The sequence below is a fragment of the Haemaphysalis longicornis genome, unplaced genomic scaffold (assembly GCF_048455015.1).
Source record: "Haemaphysalis longicornis isolate Haplotype H1 unplaced genomic scaffold, Haemaphysalis longicornis Haplotype H1 scaffold_146, whole genome shotgun sequence".
Classification (NCBI taxonomy): domain Eukaryota; kingdom Metazoa; phylum Arthropoda; class Arachnida; order Ixodida; family Ixodidae; genus Haemaphysalis; species Haemaphysalis longicornis.
Window position 1 is genome coordinate 293,914 of NW_027526252.1, and position 18,108 is coordinate 312,021.

Here is an 18,108-nt window from a genome sequence, read left to right on the forward strand (position 1 = left end):
TCTCTCTCTCTCTTGATGGGGTACATAGAAAACGTTAGCCGACTGCGTCACATTTTACACTCTACACATCATGCTATGCATGCAGTTATATGCTTAGAAGTTAATTTGGGTTTTTCTGCTGGTGAAGGCTATTGATTTCCACAAACAAAAAGAAACGCCTCTTTGCAGGAAGGGGCAAGGTAACGATCCTGATGGGCTTTGAGAAGTGCTCCCCTTTTACTCGGGAAGTCACAACGCCTCCATCGACAGTCCCATCACCTTAAGCGAGGTACAGGACGACATTGCGGCCCTCCGGATAGGCTCAGCGCCGGTCCCGGACGGCACAACAAATAAGATACTCCGCAACCTATATGACAACTCCATCAAGACTCTCACGCGCTACTTTAACGTGAGTTTGGACGCGGGCCCCATCCCCGCTCAATGGAAAATGTCTAACGTCACCACTATTCTTATACCCGGCAAAAAGCTTCAAATTGAAAACCTTCGTCCATTTTCCCTCACCTCGTGTGTAGGAAAGCTCCTGGAGCGTATCATCCGAAATAGGATCAACGCCTACATAGACAGAAATTCTTTATACCCGCACAACGTGATTGCCTTCCGCCCAAACTCTCGACACAGGATATGATGCTTCGACTGAAACACGACGTTATTGACGGAGCGCGCACCTCTTCAACAGATACATGTGCTGTCCTCAGGCTTGGCCTCGTTAAGGCCTTCGATAACGCCAACGTCAAACATTCGGCAACCCTAGAGAATCTCAATAGCCTGGCGGTCGAGAAAAAGGTGTACAACTACATTCGCAACTTCCTCACCGATCGAACAACAACTATCCTAATTGGCGGACTTAAATCAGACAAAATTCACCTGGGCAGTAGGGAAACCCACGAGGGCTCGGTTCTTTCGCCCTTCATTTTCAACGTGGCAATGATCGTTCTGCCCAATCTCCTCAATCGCATAGAAGAGCTCCAGCATAGTCTTTATGCCGACGATGTAACACTGTGAGTGTGCGGCGGTAGTGACGGTCACATTGAGGATACTCTCCAGCAAGCCATAAACACAGTCGAAAAATACGTTGCATTATGGGGCCTCAGCTGCTCATCTATAAAATCCGAACTTCTTATCTGCCGTCCACCAGTAGAGGGAGGAAATCTACTTCCACTCCCCCTTCAGTCCAACTTTTTGCCGCCGGTTAGAAGCGCATTCCCATCGTCTCGAGTATTCGCGTTCTGGGACTTCGAATAGAAGCGAATGGACACAATTCCGAATCCTTGCTAGCGCTCGAAAAACGTCTGCATAAAACAACCAAGCTTATATCCAGGATAGCTGGTCACAACCACGGAATGAGAGAAGCCAACCTCCTGCGTGTCGTAAAGGCCTTTGTAGTAAGTAGGGTGACGTACGCCACTCCGTACCTCCGGCTACAGCGGGCAGAGGCAATTAAAATAGACGCTCTCCTCCACAGAGCCTACAAGCGGGCCATCGGTCTCCCAATAAACACGTCCGCCGAGCGATTTGAGGCCCTGGGCGTGACAAATAGTCTGGACGAACTCATAGAAGCTCAACGGCTAGGGCAACTCGTAGGGCTGACCTACAGCACAACGGGGCGCCACTAACTCAACTCGCTGGGTATAGCCCACCCCCACAGTGCGCCTACTAGTTTCGCGATCCCGTCGACAATACCGGAAAATATTCAGGTCTCTCCGCTTCCGCGTAACATGCATCTTATGCATAACAAAGAGCGGCGAGAGGCAAGAGCCCATGCCCTGGAAAGATGCTTTGCGAAAGTCGAGAACGTTGCCTACGCGTACGCGGCCGATTACGCTGGTCGCGAGGCAACGGCCATAGCGTTGGTCAAAACTCAGGATAAGACCATCGCCTCCTGCTCTATCCGCACGAGAGACTCGGAGGTTGGAGAAGAGGCAGCAATTAGTCTAGCCATGGTGGCCCCCACAAAAATCATGACAATCATCAGCCACTACAAATCAGCAATTTTAAATTTCTCACGAGGATATAAATCAAGGGAGGCTTTCGCAATCCTGAATTCTGGTCTCCACCTGGAAAACCGGACAGGTAAGGTCTACTTAATTTGGACCCCCACCCACTCCGGCCTTGCAGGGAACGAGTCTTCGCACGAAGCCTCTCGAGACTACCGACCGAGCGGCCGGCACTTACGATGCGGAACTCGCCCCGATATCAGGCAGGGACAGGCTATTGTCTTACAGTGACATCACCGGCCATTATCGTTTAGGCCGGGACCACTTCCCACCATCGCACCCATCCCTTAGTAAGCGGCATTTGGTCGTCTGGGAACTACTACAGACACATTCGTATCCAAACCAGCTTGTGTATTGCTATTGCTACCCGGCACGCAACTCCCCTGAGTGTCATACATCTCAGAAACGAGCGGACCTGGCGCACATGTTATGGCAATGTCCGCAGGCGATCATAAATGGCCGCACAATCACTAACATTGAGCAGTGGGAGACCGACCGTGCTGCTCAGCTCCAGCCCGGAAGATCAACTATGGGCCGTCCAGCTGGCTGATAACGCTGCCAGAGCTCAAGCTCTCACGGCCGACGACTTAAAAACACAGCTGGCAAACTCCATAAAGTTTACTCTCTCTCTCTTTCTCTCTCTCTCTCTCTCTCTCTCTCTCTCTCTCTGCAGAGAACGGTTGAGTGGGTATCTTTAAGAAGGAGAACGACACAAAACTTGGATAAATAAACCTGACACGCGGCATATGCCTTAGATAATACGTATTATTACTGAAATAACATTGTTATTTCAAATTATGAAGTGAAGTATCGGGATAATCAGCTGCGTTACCTTTGTTTATGTTGTTTCTTGTCGTAGTACTTCAAGTACACTGAATAACCCGATTTCTCCTGCTTGTTCCCCGGTTGCTGTTTTCCTGCAGTATTGGTGTTCATTGCACCAATACTGCACAAGCGGGATCATGCTTTGTAACTGGCGTAAGTATACGCTAAAGCAACTCATCAGCCGGGAGCCTTCTGGAAGTACATTCATTCTAGATCTAGTACAACGAAAGAATCTATTCGTCTACTAGATTCCAGCGGCGATGAGGTTGCAGATGCGGCAGACTGCATTGCTCGTCAGTTTTCTTCTTTTTTGGGCTTAGCGGTGGTAGTGATGACGGCACCGTCCCTTGTCACTAGGGCGGAAACTCCGGTTGTTTCCAACTGGATGAGAACATCGTGCGGACCAGCATCAAGCGGCTAAAGCCCTCGTTTTCTTCTGGGCCAGATGGTATTCCTGCTGCAATTCTAAAAACATATGCAAATATATTCGTTCCTGTGTTCACCTCAATATTTAATTACTGCCTCCGGTCTGACACGTTCCCTCGCTCATGGAACAACTCTTGTGTATTCTCTATTTTCAAGTCAGGCCCAAAAAGTGACCGCATGACCTATAGGCTAGTCTGGCTCCTTTGTTCTGCCTCTAAAATATTCGAGTTATCTCTTCATACGGTCTTGCCTTTCTCACTTAAACACGTCCTCATTCCTAATCAACTGGGCTTCATGCGTGTTCGCTCAACTTCCAAAAACCTCGCGCGCTTCGTGGAGCAGAGTGTCCCAGCAATCGTTGGTAGAAGCCAGCTTGATGCTGTCTACTGTGACATGAGCAAGGCCTTTTCTGTAGTCAACCACTTGTTATTCCTTGCCAAGCTCATTCTGTAGATGTCCACGCTTCTTTGGTGGGTCTTATACGTTGCTATCTCCAGCAGCGATATTGCTATGTAAGTGTTAACGGTCAAACATTATTTAGGTACAAAGCAATCAGTGGTGTGCCCCAAGGCTCTGTCATAGGTCCCCTTGTTTTTTCCATTTTCATTAACAATGTTGCTTCTGCCATTCACAATTCTTTTTTTGTATGCTGATGATACGAAAATTTAACTTGAAGTGCGTAATGTTCAGGACTGTAATTCTCTTCAGGCTGATATCGTGTCGTTCCATCGTTGGTGCATCAAAAACGAATTAATTTTGAACCCCTCAAAAACGAAAGTTGTCTGCTATAGTAGGAAAACTCAACAGCTCCAATACTCCTATAAAATAGCAAGCACTGCACTGCCGAGGGTGACCGAAATTGGGAACTTGGGAGTACCATTTTATTCTTCTCTGACTTTCTCTTCCCACGTTGCACAAATTATCGGACGCTCTCTTCGATGTCTGGGTGCTGTTTGCAGGTATTCTAGAGAGTTTAAAAGTCCTCTTCCTGTTTTAAAGTTGTATTCGGCTCTCTGCTTACCTCTTCTTGAATATGGTTCTTTTGTTTGGAATGGAACTCGCAAGTCCAATAGTGACCGTATAAAAATGGTTCAAAATAAGTTCCTTTCTATCTTTAAGCACGGTTTCCGTCATGTACAAGAAGACGCAAACGGCAGCACGTCTTGTCTGAAAAGTATTCCTTCCCTTTGCTGTCGACGAATGCGAGCTGATATTATCTTTCTTCATAAACGTCTTCATGGCGATATTTTGTGTGATGACTTGGGTGCACTTATCAATGTCAACTTGCCGAGCAAACTTTTTCGAACATTTCGAACTTCCACAACAGATACTTTAAGTTGACGACGCTCGTCCATCGGCAGAATACAATGTTTATATAATGAATATTCCGATTGTCTTGATAAATTCCAGAGCTCTTTTTTTTGTTCTTTAATGAATTGAAAACCGCTGTAGCTTAAGTGCCTTTATGTCATTCCAAATTTATCTGCCATATTTATTTTATGCAAATCATCTTCTTGATTGTTTGTTTTTCACTTTTCCTGGTTTTGTGTGCTTGAATTTCTGTAGGTTTCAGTGTGAGAGGTTTTAACGCTGAACTTCGTTTTCCCATTTTGAAACTTCCCAACATTTTGCTATAAGACCTTCTTTTTTTGGGTATAGTCTATGTCTGTCAGGTTCATTCAGCATTTGCTTGTGTATTTTTAATTTTTCACGTGCCTTCAACGTTTTTCTGGCCGAGTGTCATGGCTTCTAACACTAGGCTTCCCTTTTTTTGCTGTTCTGCTTTCTGGAATCTTTGTAACTGTTTTTACTTTATTGCCTCTGTTATACATATAGTTTTCTTTGTTGTGTTGTCTTGATTTAAGTTTGTTATTATGAATGTTTGTATATGGTGTACCAGTAACAAATCCGTAGGGTTGTTCCTGGGCACCGAAAATAAAGGTTGATTGATTATTATTAATATTTTTCATTATATTATTATTATTATTATTATTATTATTATTAATATTATTATTAGTATTATTATTATTATTATTATTATATTATTATTATTGGCACCGCATTAGCGCGCTGCACGATGGTGCCAAGTTAGGATAAGTGCCTCCTCTGCTGCCTCGCTTTCTTCGGAAGGCAGGAGTTTTTTCGATGTTCTGCATGTAAACGCCGTGCACAAGGAAAGTGCATTGTTCTTCCGGACGAGGAACTGCAGCATTTGATCTCCGGTGAGCAGCGGTTCGTGTGTAATCTCTGTTTGGCTGCGGCGTCACCCTCTAAGCCTAGCGACTGCGGTGAGCAAACCAGCAAAGACGGTCAGCCAGCGAACATCCCGGTTGAACGATTGGCGTCCCCTGTCGCCGCAAGCTTCGTCCCTTGTGCGGACCTATGCGCAGAGGTCGCTGCCCTGAGGAATCTCTTCTCTGAAGCCTGCGCCAGCCTTTCCTTTCTCGGGGATGTAGTCACCAAGCTGCGCTAGGAGATCCGGCTTCTGCGACGAGCATAGCGGCTAGCGGAGGCTCAGCAGGCTGCAATCGTCGCTTCCCTGCGTGAGGAGGTTCTCTGCCTGCGAGGGGAGCTCGCGCGTCCCCCGCCTTGCCCGCCTGCTTCCCCGAAACCTGCTAATCCTTTCATGCTGCCGGCGACGTCACCGCAGTCTGGAATTCCTACGAGGTCATCGTTCGCCGCAGCCGCCGCTGGTGCAGCTGGTAAAGGCGCCCCCCTCCTGTCCTCTACGACCGCGCCCACTTTCGTTGAACCCCCCAGCAGTCAACCTTCTACGGCCTTGAGCACTTTGGTTTCCCCTTCGGTCTGCCCGCTGCCCCCGCCTTCAAAGGTCCGACACTGCGTTTAATGGCCCGCCGACAACCTTGCAGAAGAAAAGGAGCCCTTCCCGCGTGGGTGCGTCGGAAGCGTCTCAGTTGGTTGTGGTACGCTGACCACCTAGCTCCAGGGCCATGTTTGTTTCGAAACTGTCGGCTAACAGCACATCTGCTCAACTGTTGGCCCACTTGTCAACTGTGCAAGTTACTTACTCCATTGTCGTGCAAACGCCTTAGGACCAAGTACGTCTCCTATTCTTTTTGTTTTGCGTAACTGTTAAGGATGAGTGTTTTAGGTGCCTGGGCGACCCGTCTATGTGGCCAAAGAGCTGCCACTTCAAGCCGTTTCAAGGCAAGTTCCACCCTGGTATGCTGCACAGCTGTGAAATAACTGAAAATGATTGGTAAGTACGATAGTCTCGACATCTACTATCAAAACACTCGAGGTCTACGAACCAAGTCCTCTCAATCTACAGGAAATATTGTATGGTCTACATTTTCTGCCGTGGCCATTACTGAAGCCTTGCTTTCCGATGACATCTCGTCTTCCGACTATTTCCCTTCCAACTATGAAATCCTTAGAACAGACAGAAAGTTAACTGGACCTAAACAAAAAGGTGGCGGTGTTCTCAAAACAAAAAGGTGGCGGTGATCTCATTGCCCTTGATAGCTCAGTGCAGTGCAGACGGCGTGCTGACCTTGAGAGCCTAGATGAATCAGTCTGGCTTGAGGTAGGCCTCACGAGTGGCGGGAAGCTACTCATCGGTGCATTCTATATATCCCCGGATGTATTACCTTCTGAATTTAATCGAACACTAACATGTATAGAAAATGTCTCAAATGCACGCTCCAACCATCAGCTCATTATACTTGGGGACTTCAACACCCCAGGTATTCAATGGAACAGCCTTTCCTTTGAGCACAAAAACCATTATGCAGCGTAGAAATGCACCATTTTTTTATATTTCCAGTCGTTCACCTCCATGCAGTAGTTTTGCCGCACAAAAAACTGTTGTGGTAATGTTCTAGATGTGTGCTTCTCAAACTTAAAAAAACGTACAAGTGTGTGCCTCTGATATTTCTCTTGTACACCCTGACAAGTTTCACCCCCCTCTTATTGTCTCTGTCTCGGTCGCTGCCCAGCATCGCGATGGCGGTGTTGACGATTGTGAACTCCCGCGATATGCATTTAAACTTGGAGATTATGCTGGGCTTATCACATTTATTCATCTGCCGAATGGTCAAGTGTTTTTGATGTCAGTGATGTGGATGAACAGGTTCGACGTTTTACAGAAATTGTCAAGAATGGCATGAAAAAGTACATCCCTATTTATACGCCTGTTCATTCTTAATTTCCCCACTGGCTCTCTAAAGAACTTCAAGTTCGCTGAAACTTAAGGAAAGGGCCCACAAAAAGGCAAAGCGTTCTGGGCTCGACAAGTGGAAAGCTGAGTTTAGTCGGTATCGCTCACTTTGTAAAAGCCTATACCGGCCTGACCACCAGCTCTGTGTGGCGTCCTTGGAGGCTGCTGCGTCTGAGAAACCGGCTGACTTCTGGAGGTATGTACGCGGCCGTTCTGAGGCGTCTAAAGAACCCATTCACCTGCTTAATTCTGATGGTAAACAGGTGGAGGGTGTTGCCACCAGTTTTGGTCAGTACTTTCATTCTGTCTTTCAAATTCCAGACGGTAACGACGAACGCCTATCATTCAATAGAATGTCTAATTTTAATATCACATTGTTCGATAAAACACTTGTAAATGATAGCCTTAAACGGATGAAACCATCATTATCCTGTGGTGCAGATGAAATTCCTGCAGCCCTCATGAAGGATTACGGCAGCATTTTGCGCCTCTTTTAACTTCCATTTATAATAACTATTTACTTTACGGCAAATTTCCTCATGCATGGTAGGTCGCTTGAATTTTTGCTATATTCAAGACTGGTGATAAGTCAGCCGTTACTAACTATCGCCCCATCTCACTCCTTTGTGTTGCCTCAAAACTCTTTTAGTCAGCTCTGCACAAAGTTTTTGTGGCCTGCGCCTAGACCGTTCTGATACCTAATCAGCACGGCTTTTTCTCGGGTCGATTGATGGTTACAAATCTTGCCAGATTTATGACACAGGCTTCGGCAGAAGTTTGCGAAAACGGCCCGTTGGACGTCATTTATTTTGACCTCAGTAAGGCGTTTGTTGTGGTTAACCATCAACTATTAATTAACAAGCTCAGTGCGTCCGGTGTAGACGCAGCACTTGTTGCCTTGTTGTCCAACTATCTCCTTAACCGGTCATTTTACGTAGATGTAAACAACAAAAAGTCTGGTGTTTACACTGCAACAACTGGTGTACCTCAAGGTTCCGTGCTGCGTCCACTGTTGTTTTCTATATTTATCAACGATGTGTCAAAAGACTTAACAAAATCTCCATTTCTTCTTTATGCTGATGATGTCAAACTATTTAGGCACAGTAGCGGTGTTCAAGACTGCCATCCCCTTAAGAGTGATGTGTCAGAATTATCAGGCTGGTGCAGCAAAAACTGTCTGATTTTGAACCCTGCTAAACCAAAGGTTGTCATGTACAGCAGGAAAACTCATAGTCTGCTGTTTTCCTACAGCATTGAGGGAGTTCCGCTGCAAAGGTTTGAGGAGATTAGGGATCTCGGGACGCTTTTCGACAGTACCCTCTCTTTTTCATCCCATATTAGGCTAATCACCCGGCGAGCACTGCGCAGTTTTGGAAATGTTTGTCGGATTTCAAAGGAATTCTCTTCTGCCGATCCATTTCTAATCCTATATAATACAATATGCATCCCTCAGTTATAATATGCTTCTGTTTCCTGGAACGGCGTCTCCAAATCTAGTAGGGATTTAATGGAACGCGCGCAGAAGAACTTTTTATCCATATTTAAGCACCGCAATCACATTCACAGTCCGGGTCTTGATTCTTACTTACACAGTTTCTTCGATCCCTTCCTTGAACTGCAGACGCATGCGTGCAGATTTTACATTCCTTCACAAAATTGTTCATGGGGACCTTTATTGCGCAGACCCGCATAACTGTTTACAGTTTAGTGTTCCGCAAAGGCCCACCAGGTCGCATCGCCCGTTCTTGACCGCTGCGCGCAACTCAAATCATTCTCCTGTGCGCAGAATACAGAATTCCTACAACCACTTATTTGAATGCCTTGACATTGTTCAATGTTCCTTTAAAATTTACCGTGCTGCGCTGTTGAATACAGTATGGTAAACATCTATGATGTCTCTGTCGTTCGTTTTTTTTCTGTTCTCTTCTTTTCTTTCTCCATTGCTGAAATTTGGTTTCTCCGCGGTTCTGTCTAACCAGCTGACACTTCCCTATTTTTCAAACTGTTTACTGTGATTTTTTCGTCTTATCACTTGTTTCTATACTCTAGTCATTGTTTTTGACGTTTTTCTGTCAAACTTTGTTGCTCTGCGTGTTGTGTGGTCTTTAAAACAAGCGGAGCCACAAAGGCATCTTCTTTTTATTTTACCTGTACCCAGGCTCCACCCGTGTTTTATTTATGTATTTTCACTACTTCCATTTGTGTGTGTTTTGTCGCTTGTTTGTTTCTTGCTATAGGTTTCTTGTATTTTGTTTTTATGTAACTATCCCTTCGCCAGCACTCCGACATTGGCTGTTCCTGGGCACGTAAATAAACATGATTGACTGATTTATAATGTTATTATTATTAGTAGTAGTATTATTATTATTAATATTATTATTGTTATTATTATTATTAAAGATACCTTACAGGCCTGCGGGGTGGGGCACAGAGAAAGGGGAGCACCTAATATCAACAGAGTTAGCGCACAAATTATCTAACACTGGTAGGAAAAACTCACAACAGATACTAAGTCAACTGTGTGAAGCACATGCACACGCACACACACGCACGCACAAAGTCGAACATGTACGCGAGCCTCGAAACGTCAAGGCGCGTTAGCAGAGATTTCGCTGATTACCACAAATATGTCTACAATAATTGAAAAATAAACAGTATCATACAGGACACGACAAGCCTATGAATGCACTTTGAAATATCGGACACTTGCCGAAGGCGAGAAACAAATACCTAATAAAATTCAAAGGAATAAGTGTACGTGAAAGGTTCAGAAACATAAAATTCAGACACAAGGCGCCTAAAGGTTACATGACATGACACAGATGCAATATCATCGGGCAGATCGTTCGAAAGGCCTATAGCACTTGGGAGGGCAGATGAGTTAACAACATGTGTGGCATCGTAAAGGCTTGAAAAACTGTAGTGGTTGAACAGACGTCACGTGATAGATGGGCGTTGAAGAATAAACGGTGGTGTTGTCGAAGCGTAAATGTACCTATGGAAAGTTATATAACTGCGATAGAGCGACGCGTGGGCAATGGCTGGAGACAGCATTGGCGTTTAATTTGTGCGGTGCTAGAATGCAGGTTACAATTTCGAATTATGAAGCGAGCCGCTCGATTTTGGATGGATTCAATAATGTCAATTAAATAATTTTGATAGGGTGACGAAATGGACTGAGCAAATTGCAGTTGTGAAAGAACGAAAGTTTTATATGCTAGTTGTCGAATATTTCGTGGGGTATGCCGTAAATTGCGTCGTAATAGCCAAGTGGTCGAGATGCTCTTGCAGAAATGGTAAAGATGTGGTCAGACCAAGACAAATCGGGAATTAAAATGATACCTAGATATTTGTATGTCGACGTTCGCATTAGTGAGTCAAATTTCAACGAGTAGGGGTAGTCGGAGTTATTACGTTTACGACTAAACGTCATTACTTTACAAATGTTCCAACTACTAGAGGCTGTTTAACAGTAGAAATATTTCACCTTGTGCGATCTTGCATACCCAATGATATGTCTTTAGAGATAATGCCATATAGGGTTGCAAAAGAGCATTTTACTCTAGAAGGGCGTATGTCTAATGCGCAGTCTTGGCGCCGTCGAAGGTGCTCCGCGTGGCATTAGCTATAGCGAGCGAGTGATGTCGGTATTACCTGCAGCGAGTCATGACACATTTGTTTCTAATCTGTGCTTGCCTCGGCGTGCACGTTCGTAGAAGAGTAAGTAGATAAAACACAGCACCAAAAATGCTGTAGAACGTATAGTCAGGCTTTCGCCTTCAAATTATTTATGCACACTGATGTGCTCCACGAAGTTTTTAAACCACAGCTTTTCTAACATAGTCGAGCCGAGTTTCGCCGTCGCCAGCATTTTGATCTTCATTAGACAGCAGCTGCGCAGTGGCCTTGGCAACGCATCACGTGACTTGCCGCACCGCACTCCGCCACCTCCACATGCGACAGCCGAGCAGGTGCTGGCGCCTTCTTCTTTGCACATGCGCTCTGCGCAGCTGGATCGTCGCATGTTCACGTGATTCTTCGGGATCCCGGCAAAGAGAGCGCCCCGCTCGCCTTTAGATAAATGAAATGTTAACCAAGTGTACTTAAACAGGTTAAACTAAGTTTTCCCCTTTGAAAATTTTCACGTGAACAAGAGCTGTGGGTCCAATCTCCGAAGAAGGTGAAGAGAAGAAGAACCAAATTCACTGGTTCTGCCATGGCAGAGACTGTTGAAATAGTGAAAATACATATCTCGTCACTTTCATCCTTTGTTTCCAGTGTTACGACGCCACTAAAATTATTTGTTAGAGGTTGAGGAGTTCATCCCCATCCTGGCCTCTGCACTTTACCAGCGCTCCAATGCTCTTATATCGCGTAGGCCCTCTCCAGCTCCGGTGACCCATGGACGCACCCGTTTTTAAACGTTTGATCAAGTTTTAAAACTTCGACGGTGGCCACGTAGCCCGGTGGAGTCTGAGGCTGCAAGAGTTTGATGTGGCCAGCGTCGACAAATCTGGCAGCCGACATTCTCATGCCCATTGCCTCTAGATTGCGACGGTTGATAATCCTCTGAAGACCACGATACCGACGATAGGCCATTGACTGGAGTTCTCAGTGCGGCCATAATTTCCGAACAGCACCTGGGGAACCAAGAACTGCGACCAACTAACAACTCCTTGCAAGGCAGCGCCAACAGAATCAATAAAATTGTTTCTGAGAGGTCTACTAACGTTTTGATTTCGCAGCAGCGGGTTGTACAAAGGAAACTTCGCCCAGAATGGCCGGCAATAACTAATTCCCGTCCCCTAATAAATACAAAAAGACATTTTGAAAGGATTCCATGAGGAGGCAACCTCATCCCACATTGCTACTGACTCACACTCGCAAGAATAAAGAAGGCGTATTACTGGCCCAGGCTTTCGGCAAACATGAGGCAGTACGTCCACAATGGAAAACCCCAACTGGTAGGCCAGCCCAATTTCTCCACCCGGTTGAAATTCCCAAAATGGTCTACGAGCAAGTCTGCTCAGACCTGTTAGGCCTCGTTCCCACCTCTAGAGCAGGCAGCAGGTGGATAACAGTCGCCACTGCCTAATTGACCGAGCACGGCGAAACAGAAACACTTTCAAAGGCCATGGTGTCTAAAGTGGCACCGGGCTTTTCTCTCATGGGGCTACTAGAGATCTCATTAGGGAGCGTGTAACCGCAATCGCTGCGAAACGAAACCAGGAAATCCTATCTCCGATTGATATATCTACACGAAATGACCGTGCGTACTTACCCTCAGACTAACAGGTTGACGAAAGAGCGCAATCAAACCATAGACGATATGTTCACCATGTGAGAAGATTTGGCCTGCGAATCAGTTCTCCTCTAGACCGCGTTTGAATATAGGACACCGTTTAGCCTCCTCTACAGAAGAGAAGCTGCAACAATGCTCGACCCAATTCTGCTACACGACATGAATGACATATTGGAGATTCGCAGAACGCACCGACGAGGCGGGGTAGCTTGTTCGCCTCCCCGTAAGTATATCAGCGCGTGGGCACCTCCACGTTACCACCTCCGCCGCCGCCATGTGGCACTTACGCAGGGATGTTGTTTGGTCTTGAATACGGGTCCGACATCTAGGACTATCGACAAAGCATCTGAGGCATTATTTTAGGTTGTACAAGGTGATTTGTCAACTTAGCGACGTAACCTACGAAGTTGTACCCGACAATGCCGGTGTCGCCGGTCCTTGTCGATTTCCCTACGAGACAGTTTCTATAGTGTTTAGGAGACCGTACGTTTCGCGATAAGCCCACCACAAGACCATTATGTCTTCGGAGAATGCGGACACTGATCAGCTACAGCATCCTTTCGATGCTTCTGAAGGGGGCGGGGGGATAGCGTTCCTCGTATAATCCATGCCTGAGCAAAGAAGACACCGGCGCAGCGTTCCCCGTTGGCCGCACGAATCGCCTGGAGCTGGTGTGCACCGTTCCTACGTGGCCTACATCACCATCACCACCACCATCATCATCATCATCATCGTCATCACCCTATCTACACCCACTGCAGGGTAAAGGTCTCTCCCATTATTCTCCAATTATCCCGACCCTGTGCTAACTGCGACCAATGTACCCCTAGGTGGCCGGCAATCATCCCTATCTTCGCCTTGGGGCAGTCGAGCATGATAATCAAAGCCTAATACATGACGAAGACGAGGAAAGGCCTCTTCGTTGGTGCGTGGTCATTCCGTGAGTGCTTCCAGTAATTAGGCGCAAGCTCATAGAAATACACCCTCTTTTCGGTTAGTGCTTCTGGCCGCGGTCACTTCTTGCACCATGATAATATAAACGGTTACATAGGCAAAGTCACCGATATCATGTATATGTTATAACAACGCAAATATTATCACACGTTTTCAAAGGAGAAATGTATACGCAAATACACACTCGCGAAGCAGTAGATGGGTAGTGGGTAGGCCGGGAAATCGGGGCGTGTTTCGCGAACTCCTAAATGAGTTATCCTGCGCATCTCTACATTCCACTTCGTCGGGATGTGTTTGAAGAATGCATCCGTTTTCGGGAAATTTACTATACTGGTGTCTGCTTGGGGATTTTTCCCTCCATTGCGGTTAAGCATCTATCAAAGCATCCTTCGGTTTATCTCTTTTAAGCTATATGTGTACGTCAAATCATTTTACGAAGCAACGTTTTATGTTGGTCTCTAATTGTATTGTTGATAGGGGATCTTAGAAGCCAAAACTCGCTAAAAGTATCTGAATATATAAAGGCCGTTTAAGGGATCAAAAGTATGAAAACGAACAGCCTTTTACACTTTGCCAAACAATACACTACTTTATTTCCGTAGCAGTTAGGCTAATGTGACGTACTGAAACGTCTCAACTTGTCCTAAGCATTCCGTCTCACCACACCACACAAAATATTTCTGCTGTAGATAGAATTCTGATGGAAGATATATAAGAATGCCGTTAAGTTACAGGGTAACATTGGAGTTATTCTGGCCAGGTATACTGTGCTTTAACATGAGAACAGAAGAACACGGAAGCTTTTGTGACCCGTGTCCTTGTCGTAGTTTTGTGCGCAGCTTCTCATACTAAAGGTGATTGGCCCGAATTAAACTTTGCTGTGGTAGTCAATAGCCGGACTGCAGCGGCACTTGGTGGTATTTGAAGAAGATTTGAAAGCTAACCAAAATATTATTTAATATTAAATATATAACGAATTTCTGTTATGTTCCTGTGGGCTTACTTCATTAGCAGCATGAACTGGCAGAGGTGTCTTTACATGACGTTAAGCGTGAATTGGCAATTTAAGCTTTAGTGCCGACTCAATCATGTTTAAATGCCGTTTTCACAAAAATATCCGCGTGCTGTAAAACAAAGGCCAGTTTTTGTTGTAAGCTATAGTGTCTCATCAACCTAAATACAAAAACCCATTAGAATTCTCTACAAGCAAAAAAGACGTTTTTTTAAATATATGACTGGTATATGATGGATCATGCATCAGAAGAAGCACTTGTCCTTGTAGTAGGTCTTGCATAATCACAGCGATAACCAAAACTAAGGATGAAGAAATGTCTCCTACACACCTCACATGGCGTTCTGTGACATCCGTATTGTGAGTTCATTTATGCTATCATAGAAATTGTTGAGAAATAAAAGGCGCAGGCAGGGGGCGACAGCAGGGGGGAGGGAAAGGAGGATCGGGGGGGGGGAGAGGATCGTAATCGACTCGATCACCACATTGCAAGCAGATGCTGATCTTCTATCGCTACACTATTTCTGGTGCTCTGAAACCCGGGAACCAGCGCACGAGCTTATCTCCGTTCGATCGCGCAACAGCTCCGAGGCACGCGAGGCATGGATACCTTGGTACTGCTTTATCCTGGAAGCCTTGCCGTCGGCCGTCGCCCCTTTCGGCTCGTGCCCAACCCCGCCCTTGCCCCTAGGTATTCGAAACCCCAGCGTCTTGCTTCATCGACTGGTGCCATGGAAGCTTTTCGTAATCGCTGAGATGTACTGCGTGCGACCTGGTCTGGGACCATGACAGTCCTCGAAGCCTTGCTGCGGAGCCAGGCAGCAAGGGCTCTTGACAGACAAAATGTCCTCGACCTCATCTTGCATGTCCAGATGACCTCCGAAAACTCGACGCTCAAGTTCAGGAGAACCTGAATGGTCAAGAAATTCATACTGACGTTTTGGAAGCGATCAATTGCGACAAGCGCATCTGCGCCCTGCCAAAGCGCGTACGCTTGCCTGCAGGCGAAGACTCTTCTGCAAGCCCCGTCCTTCAACATTAGGCGGCGCTGATAACTACCCGCATCGCAACCGCCACTATTCGTTCCCTTCTCGAGGAGGCCCGGCGGACAATAGTCACGGGTGACGCGCCGCCCGCCATGGAAATGACTGGTGTGCGGGTAGTAGAACAGGGCAATGACGACGGAGGCGCTTAAGCCTTTCAGGACGCCAAGCAAAACCCCGAGGGCCTCTGCCCGGGAGAGCGGCTCCAGCGAATGCCCAACCAAGGGTTTTTTCGTGATCACCACTTTGAAGAAGTCTTAAGGACACTCCCGCCACCTTGGCGTCGCAGAAGCGACCATCGTCTCGGAGGCCACTCAGCGACCCTGCATTGAATCTAGTTTCGCCGACAAGACTTCTGCTTTGGAGACTTCTCAGTGGCCCCAGACAGACGCACGCTGGTGTCGCAGAGGTAGTTCTCACTTCGGAGACGTCACTACAGCCCTTCCTCAACCCTCGCTTCGGCGACTAGACTACCGCTCAGAAGACGTCGGACCCGTTCTGACATGGCCCTAGCTTCGATTATGTGACTTGTTTTGAAAATCCCGAACTTCCCTGGAGCAACCATTACGTCGGTAACGCACCTCTCGTTTGGCAGCCAGTTCAGCAACCCGGTTTCGAGTTGAAGATATTTTCATTGGGGCCAACAACAAAAAACACCCGCATTTCCCCGAAGGGGAGCATGGGGAAGTGCGAATACACGGGTGATGCTATGAGGGGGAGTTATGTTGAACTGTGTTGGCATTCGCCCGTTAGTTGCATTTAACATCGCGAACCTCACGAATTGATCAAGTGGGGATTCACACACCCCGTTAGTCGTTCTCTGGAAATCTTGGTGAATTAAAGTGTATGTTCGAGGAGATCACACACACACTCAAGTAAAGTGAAACGACACTATTCTTTATTGAGCACTTGTTGGTGTTGTCGTTGTAGTTGACGGTCATTATGACCGCCTTGTGGTCACTGAAATGTACGGTCAAGAGTTGTTGCAAGATCGCGCGTATCAGACAGTTCCTCGCAAAGGCCAGGTCGATGTAGCTGCCGTTGATGGTGGTGGGAGCCTCTAGCGGTAGGCACGTCATGGAGTGGTTGGCGAGCATGTATTCCATCAACCACTCGCCGCCCTTTCGCACGTCCACGTTAAAGTCCCCAACAACCACGACCGGGTCCCAGGGCTTTACGCGCCTGGCCACACTCTCCATCGCCGCGTCCACGTATTCGACGACGTCGTCGCGCGAGATGTTTGGCGCGAGGTAGAGGGTGACGACCACGATTCCGTCGCCCGACTACGCGTCGGTGTAGACGGCAGTGTACGGCGACTCATCCCTGACCGGCGAGGTGGACACGGCGTGCGACATGAGGTTCGCGTAGACGTGACCGACGAGGTAGACGCCGAAGTACTCGCCCCGACTTCCGCTCCTGGCGAAGCAGCAGTCGTCGATGGGGAAGTGGGAATGCACGGGTGATGCGAAAGAATTCTTCTTGGCCAATCGCCCTAAGTGGGTATGTGCTAAAGAAATTAGGAACTCTTCTTGGCCAATCGCCCTAAGTGGGTATGTGGTGCGGACGGACGGACGGCGGTGGACGCGTGATTCAGGGTCGCTTAAGAAGAGCATTCGCACTTAAAAGGCGATTCGTGCAGAAAGTGGGCTCGCTGCAGGGAATAACGAAGCACCTGCTGCTCCGACGCTCTGTGAGCGGGCTTTGACGCGGGAAGCGAGCTTCATCCGTGCTCGTCCAGGCCCGTGGGGAGGCATCCTGGTGGCGAAGCGGAACAAATGCTTTGACGATGACGTCCCCTTCTTCTACAAACACAAGTCCATGCTGGACGTTCCTTTCTACACTGTTTATAGGTCCGATGAGAGGGGAGTCCGGTGTTTTGCAGAAAAACCGGATGTGCTGCGGGAACACAGCAATTACTTCATGGAAGGCCAGTCAGACGTGGACGCAACAACAATGTCACTACGCTCGCTGCACGATCTCTTCAAATTTGAACGTCCGCATCAGCTGTTCCTATTCGATCGCGGTGGTCGCATTTACAAAGCTGTTTAGAAAAATCGACGGCACCCAGATGCCCAGCCAAATGCTCCCCTGCATCCCCAATCCAGCCTTCAAGCATCGCTGCTGTGCAATCATGCGCCGCAACGGAAATCGAAAAACTGGTGGTAGTGGGGCCCGGACTCCGCCACTGCCCGTGCCGCTGCCAGCTAGCTCCTAACCAACTTGGCGGCGGTGGGAGTCTGTTCATAAATAAACAAGCGCAGGCAGAGGGCAACGCTAAGAGGAGAGGAAGGGGCGGATCGGGGGCTCTGACAGCATCGCTAATCGACTCGATCACCACATTGCAAGCAGACGCTGGTCTTCTTCCGCTACAG